Genomic DNA, 7,443 nt, shown 5'->3' with positions numbered 1-7,443 from the left:
ATTTTTTAAAAATATATTTCTACGCTCATGCTGAAGTGAAAAAATCACTTCCCTCTATCTGGTATTTGGGTAAAAAATGTAGCATTTTGTTATAGATTCAATGATATACTATCAAATAAAAAAAGTTGTATTTGCATTTACGCAGCGCTCCTCACACAGGGAACTCTTGACAGTGGCGGAGCATGACCCTGAGCCGGGGGAGAGGGAGATGACCATAGACAAGGTCGAATAGGAAGGTCTTCAGGCGTGAAGGAAGGCGGAAGTGTAGAGAAAGGATGTTCCAGAGTATTAGGGTGTAAATACGCAAAACATAGCTGAACATTTCTGTGACTTCCTGTATTTCCTTCATATTTACATATTGACTTCGTACATTTTCATAAATCGCAGAGTCCATTTAAATGCTTTATTAATTTAATGTTAATGTGATGTTCTTATTTCCTGATTCCCGCCAGAAGTAATCTGTCAAGATTTCCCATCTGATTCTAAAAGAAGACATTAGATAAATCCAAACTCAATGTCTGTCAGAGAATCACTGCCATGTTTCCACGGATGCATCAGCAAAACAGAGTGTGAAAGTTTATTCAGACTGAAAGGAACAGAGGGAAGCTATTTAATCCGAGAGAGCGTGACTACTCCTGGTGCTTTATGCCTCTGTATATTGTAAGTTCTGGTGTGACAAGACTACAATATTATTCACAGAATTATTAGTTATTTAAAATAAAGTACCGGCGGTGGGGGGGGGGTAGTGGTTGGAGGGGGTAATTTGCAAAACTGTCAAAATTTGCAGTGTGTAAGGATTGCAGAGTACCTGAGCTTTAGATGTACAAATCCAAAAGACCATTGTCTTAAAATTCACAGATTTTTAGTTCTTCACATCTTTTTGGTGTCAAAAATATGTTTCCATTCGCTGTGAAATATTTCTATCAAAATTAAGCCAATTACATTCTGGTGGCTAAAAGCATTGTGCTTACATCATCTGATCATTCTGACACACTCCTTTCATTTTCAGGCATAAGACAGTTTTATATACCTATCGAATTTTGAAGAACGATAGAGGATATTTCATGTTTCAGGTAAGAACACAAGCATTTGATTTGTGAAAAGAGAGCAAAAGGTGAGTGTTGGAAAAATTGTTTCACTTGGATGTGGAATGCCCCTGGCAAGGTGGTAGAGACAGAATTGGGTTGGAAGAGGGAAGTAGATACGTTTAAAAAGATGGAGGCTTGAAGGAGATGAGGGTAAAACAGTGGGATACACAGCTTGCTCTGAGCGTCGGTGCAGACTAGATAATAATAATAATAATAATCTTTGCATTTGATATAGCCCCTTATCACATTTTCGAGACGTCTCAAAGCGCTTCACAGAACATACTGTAAAGTGAATTGACTTTAATGGATTCCGGTAAGGAAACTTGCCCAACGTTTCGCCCTGCCCAGGAATCTAACCTCTCGCCTGCGAGGCGAGTTCTCTAACCACCAAGCTACAGGACTTCACGTGGGGCTTTTGTGCTGCAAACTATGATTTTGCAATTCTAATTGCAAATTCTAATTCTAATAAATTTCTTCAATTTTGCAACGCATTATGCAATGCAGAAAATGATTGTCAAATCATTTTTGATTGCCACATTATTCTCAACAATGTCTTGTAAACCACTCTGCAGCCAGTGGATCAAATTAAATTAAAATAATGACTCTTGCCAATATGTGACTTGTGTTACAAGAGTTGGCAAGAGTCATTTTATTACTATTTTATTGTCATTATTGTTTTCCTCTGATGGTTTTCTTGTGTGTGTGTGAATTTCTCCCTTTTTCATTGTTTGCATGTTTTTCTTGCTCTCTGTAATCTCTAAGGATTTTCCTATTATTAAGCTGTGTTCCTAAGGTAGAATTGGCATCATATATTGCTGGTCAGATTCTAAACTCTCCACGGCTTAGCTATTATATGCAATTCTATCTTTCTCTCGTGTATGTTGCTCAATTTCGTGCCTGTGAGTGTGAGTGAGTGTGTGTGCACCTAACAATTTTCCTTTCTTTGTGTATGTCTTGTCTTTTTGTGTGTACTTTTCTCTCTTCTTCTCATTTCTTTTACGACATCTGAAATGAACTTTACATTGACTGTTCCGAGAAACAATTATTTACTGAAAAATGACAAATTATTTTGGCTTGTGTTCACTCCAATGTTTAGGCTCCTTTGAGTCATTGGTAACCACACAAATGGCTTTATATAGCTGCCATCTGTATGTTACCCACAAGCAAGCATCAATAGATTTATTGTCAGATATCATGAAGAAAAGCATTTTGTTTTGCTCCAAATCTGAATTTTTTCATAGATTCATAGATTCATAGAATGTTACGGCACAGAAGGAGGCCATTCGGTCCATCAAGTCTGTGCCGGCTCTTTGACAGAGCAAGTCACTTTCACTAACCCCAATCACCAGCTTTCTTCCCATAACCCTGCAAACCCGTCTTCCCCAGATACCTATCCAGTTGTCTCTTAAAAGCTGTTATCGAATCGGACTTCACTACCCTTTCAGGCAGATCATTCCAAATTCGAACAACTCGCTGAGTGAAAACATTTCTTCTAACCTCCCCTCTGCTTCTTTTGGTAGATATCTTAAGACTGTGACCACGGGTCACAGACACACCTACCAGCGGAAACAGGTTTTCCTTATCATGATCTTGAAGACCTCTATCAGGTCCCCACGTAACCTTCTCCAGCCTGTCCTCTTGGTTTCCCATTCCTGGTATCATTCTCGTGATTCTCCTCTGCACCCTTTCCAGTGCCTTAATGTCCTTCCTGAAGTAAGGTGCCCAGAACTGGAAGCAGTACTCCAGCTGAGGCCTAACCAGTGTTTTGTATAGATAACCATAACCTCCCTACTCTTATACTCTATGCCCCTACTAATAATGCCTTTTTTACTGCTTTATCTTTATCTACCTACCCCGCTACCTTTAATGATCCGCTTACTTGAACACCCAGATCTCTCTGTACATTCACCCCCCTTAAGATTGAGCTACCAAGTCTATATTGCCTCCTATCATTTTTCCTACCTAAGGGTATCACCTCACACTTATCCACATTGAAATCCATCTGCCACATGTCAGCCCATTCCACCATTCTGTGTATGTCTGCTTGCAGTCGGTTACAGTCCTCCTCACTATTTACGACCCTACCTAACTTTATATCATCTGCAAACTTGGAAATAGTGCTCTCTATGTCCAAGTCCAGATCATTAATATATATTAGAAAGAGCAGTGGTCCCAATACTGATCCCTGGGGGACACTACTGGACACTTCCTTCCATTTCGAGAAACGCCCATTAACCACCACCCTCTGCTTTCTGTCACTCAGCCAGTTCTTAATCCAAACTGCCACTGTCCCCTTAATACCGTGGGCCTCTAATTTTTTTATTAATCTCTTATGCAGTACTGTGTCAAAAGCCTTTTTGAAATCCATGTAAATAACGTCCACCGCATTTCCCTCATCAACCCTCGCAGTCACCTCTTCAAAAAATTCTATTAGATTTGTTAGGCAAGATTTGCCTTTAACAAATCCATGTTGGCTGTCTCTAATTACCTCATGTTCCTCTAAGTAGAGATTTATTCTGTCCCGGATTATGGTCTCCAGTAGTTTTCCTATTACCAAAGTTAGGCTGACTGGCCTGTAATTTCCGGGTTTGTCTTTCTGCCCCTTTTTGTAGAGGGGGTAACATTAGCCACTCTCCAGTCTCTTGGCACCACTCCTGTGTCCAATGAAGATTGAAATATAATGGCCAAAGCCTCCGCTATTTGAACCCGTGTCTCCCACAGCAACCTTGGGTGAAACCCATCTGGTCCTGGTGACTTATCAATTTTGAGCCCAGTCAATCTTTTCAGAACTTCCTCTCTGTCTATAGTAATCTGATCTATTTCCTCTACCCTCTAATCCAATACTGCGGCATTTGGGGCATCCATTTCCGTTGTGAAGACAGATGCAAAGTACTCGTTCAGTACATCAGCCATGCCCTCTGCCTCCACAACAAGATTGCCGTCATTGTCTTTGATTGACCCCACCCTACCTTTAACTAACCTTTTTTCCTTTATGTGCTTGTAAAATATTTTAGGATTCCCCTTTATGTTACCCGCTAACCTCTTCTCATGCGATCTTTTAGCCTGTCTTATCACTCTTTTAAGATCACTCCTGCATTCTCTATAATGCGCTTTGCTATCCTCAGTATCTTGCGTCTTCCAATTGTCGTACGCAGTCTTCTTCTTTTTCATCCTCGAGAGAATATCCCTGGTCATCCAGGCTGGCTTGGTTGTCGCACATTTCCCTTTTGTGGGAATATATCTATTTAGACCTTGAGCTATCATATCTTTGAAGATATACTTTTTTAAAAAAAATTAATATCCATCAACAAACTTTTTGTATTGAAGTGACGGTTTATTTAGAATCAGTGCAGTAAGTAAGATGTTTGCTTTTACTTTTTACACACATTATATATATATATATATATCAATTAAAAACAAATTGCCTGCCATGCTCTGCTGGAGTCCAGTCCTGCTGTGGGTTCAGAGTGCCAAAGATCAATGTGCTTCAGTGTCAAGTGTGGTCAGATCAGCTTCTGATTAGCCTTACTCCCACCATTGAGCAATGACTGTTCAGATCATCCAACCCCCATTTCAGTGCTTTTATCAGCGATCTCTCAACTTCCAGTAGCAATAAAGGCTGCCTAACCTTATTGGGAGCATGTATAGAGAAGTTGATCTATCATGGTGAGGAGAATGGGGTGTGTGGATTTATTTGAGTGGGAGCGGTTTGGTGTGTTAATTATCAATCAGGGAGCGGTTTGTGAACAACGATAATATCAAGACGATCTATCACAAAATCATATAATACCGTTGTGAGTTAGCGGTGATAAACGGCTAACACCTCGCGATAAATAAATTAATCCAATGTGGGCTGGAATAGACTGTACTTAATTTTTACTCTGTTTTATTATCCTTGCATAGACTGGATCTAGCTTTAAAGAAATATACTTCAAAAGCCTTATGGATTTAATTGCTCACTATGGAAAGCCAGGACAAGGTCTTGTGACTCAATTGTGCCAGCCTCTGAAGAAAGTCAAAGCTAAGTTGAGCAAACAAGAGGATAATGATTGTGAAGGTATGATAAGTTTGTTCTGCATTTTTTATAAATAGCCTTTTTTTTCTAATATGATCTTTCTCTAATCTATTTTTTTCTCTAATCATTCTTTTACTTCAATGGAAAGAGTACCTCGAGAAAATCATAAATACAACACAGATATTATGAGACATGAGTCTGACCTTGCACAAGCAGAATGTATTACAATAAAACTCACATAAGTCATATCAGTCGTGACCATAACATTTCATATGACTGGTATGAAGTCCGAGTTGCAGTCAAATAGTATAAATCGGATAAAATCATTGACCTACACTGGGCACGTGTAATTCACTGCAGCCGGTAAGTGCGCATGTAGTGACGGGTCAAGACTCCGTTTCCCGTGATTTATGTGTCTTGACCCCTCGCCAAATGTGCACTTACTGGCAAGAGTTAGAACCACATTGAATCGCAAGAAATTATATTCTTCTGCGCACGTGTGACGGATCGAAACTACATTTCCCGCAATTTAATGAAGCTGGCCGGTAAGTGAACATGCGTCAACAAATCACTATATGCGTCCCTTTAACAGTGGGCTGACTGTGTTTGCTGAGTTTAACTGACTTAGGGGTTGCAGAAATGCACATTATTCGAGACGTTAAACCAAGATCAGAACTGCTGCCAGTCCAGGTGGACGTCAAAAGATCCCGTGGCTTAAACTATTTGAAAAGAGAGAGTTTTTAAAACTCTCTGTGTTGTATTTGTATACTTATTGGTTTTCAAACCTTCCGCTCTGCATGGCTGGATGTGCTGACGGTTTTTACCAAAAGTGCGTGCATGTCTATGTGTGTGTGTGGATGGGTGTGGGTGTGGATGGGTGTGAAGGTAACCAGTTATTTTTAACAGCTTCTTTGTTTCAAACCATTTTGCGTCTCAATGGGCAGCACTTTTGCCTCTGGCTTAATTAGACAGTTGTGGGTTCGATCCCCATGTAGGGAGCTTTGAGCTCACATTCCTGTGAGTTTTCAACATTGTCACCGTGCGCAATTGGCTGCCACGTTTGCCTGCAAAACACACAGTAACTACACTTTGCAATGCATCCTGTGAAGCTCTTCGGGATGTCCTCCTAGTGTGAAAGGCATTGGAAACACTGATTGTCCAGCGCCTTGAGACGTCCTCCCGACGTGAAAGGCGCTATACAAATGTAATTTTGTTGTTGTTATAAATCAATGAAAATAACTTGTAATGGATGAATTTCCCCTTGCAGCCAGTGTTTATTTATTTGTGTTTTTTTTTTAGAAATTGACGATTCTGAATATGTAGAAGTGCTCCCTTCCTGAAAATAACTGAACTCATCCGATTGACGAAACTACTTTCCTTCTTTTTCTTGACGGAGAATACTCGCCAAAGTATTCTGCAAACCTTTTGCTTTTGACAAACTCCATACGTTCGTCTAATCTCACAAATTAGACTCCAATACTGTAAATTATTTAGAAATCCATAATTCTGTTAGAGAATGTCAGTACTTTGCCTGCACCAGATATCATGATGATATGACAAGTTCTTAAGCTGGCGGTAAATAATTGTGTGATTCTCATGAAAAATATTCAACTGTTATCATTTTTGTTTCAAGTAAGCCTTTGAGTTATGCAGAAGAAAAGAAAGTCTGAAGCTGCAGTGCTCCATTGTTGCCCTAAATATGTTATCTAGCTTGTATTTTACTGTGTATAAACAGTTACGTATTTGTTGAAGTATTTTCAGTATTCAAATATTTTTAAAGGATGCACTGCTCCTTGGATTCAATGTTGCACTTTGTCATTCACTTACCTTTTTGTTTAGAAATGTTGACGTTTGCTAATTGTAGCGTTACCTGAGTTGTCACTATGTAGTGCCTTGTGTGTTCACGTCACTGTCTTCCATGATCACTGCTGACCTTGTGCCTGCCTCAGACAAGATTCCAGGCTGAAAAGATCTTGGTGACATGATCGCACTAACCAAGAATTTTATTCTGTTTAACAATATTGGTGAATTTTATGCTTGGTGCTGGAAGGAAAGAAACACCCTATCATTCCAGGCAGAGGGCGAAACCTTGGGCAAGTTTCCGTACTCCACACACCTAATAATAATCACTCCAAAACCAAAAAAAAACAATAATAAGTTGGTCATTTTCAATCTACGACTGTTTGTGGGACATTGCTGTGCGCAATTGGCTGCCGCGTTCGCCCACAAATATACAGTTAATTCACTTTACAGTGTGTTCTGTGAAGCGCTTTGGGACGTCCTCCCGACGTGAAAAGCGCTAAATCAAATGCAAGGATTATTATTATTTATTGCATCCAG

The 7,443-nt window shown here is 39.7% G+C and overlaps 1 long non-coding RNA gene across 1 annotated transcript; it reads left to right on the top strand.

The window, feature by feature from the left end:
- Window positions 1-599: 599 nt before the first annotated feature.
- LOC121848920 lies at window positions 600-7,177 on the top strand. Its single transcript, XR_006085059.1, has 4 exons — window positions 600-660; window positions 1,010-1,073; window positions 4,992-5,145; window positions 6,403-7,177. It is a non-coding gene; the product is annotated as an uncharacterized LOC121848920 (long non-coding RNA).
- The last annotated feature ends 266 nt before the right edge of the window (window positions 7,178-7,443 follow it).

The sequence above is a fragment of the Callorhinchus milii genome, unplaced genomic scaffold (genome assembly GCF_018977255.1).
Source record: "Callorhinchus milii isolate IMCB2004 unplaced genomic scaffold, IMCB_Cmil_1.0 Scaffold4, whole genome shotgun sequence".
NCBI lineage: Eukaryota > Metazoa > Chordata > Chondrichthyes > Chimaeriformes > Callorhinchidae > Callorhinchus > Callorhinchus milii.
The sequence above is the reverse complement of the archived record's forward strand: the minus strand, read 5'-3'. Positions and strand labels throughout refer to the sequence as shown.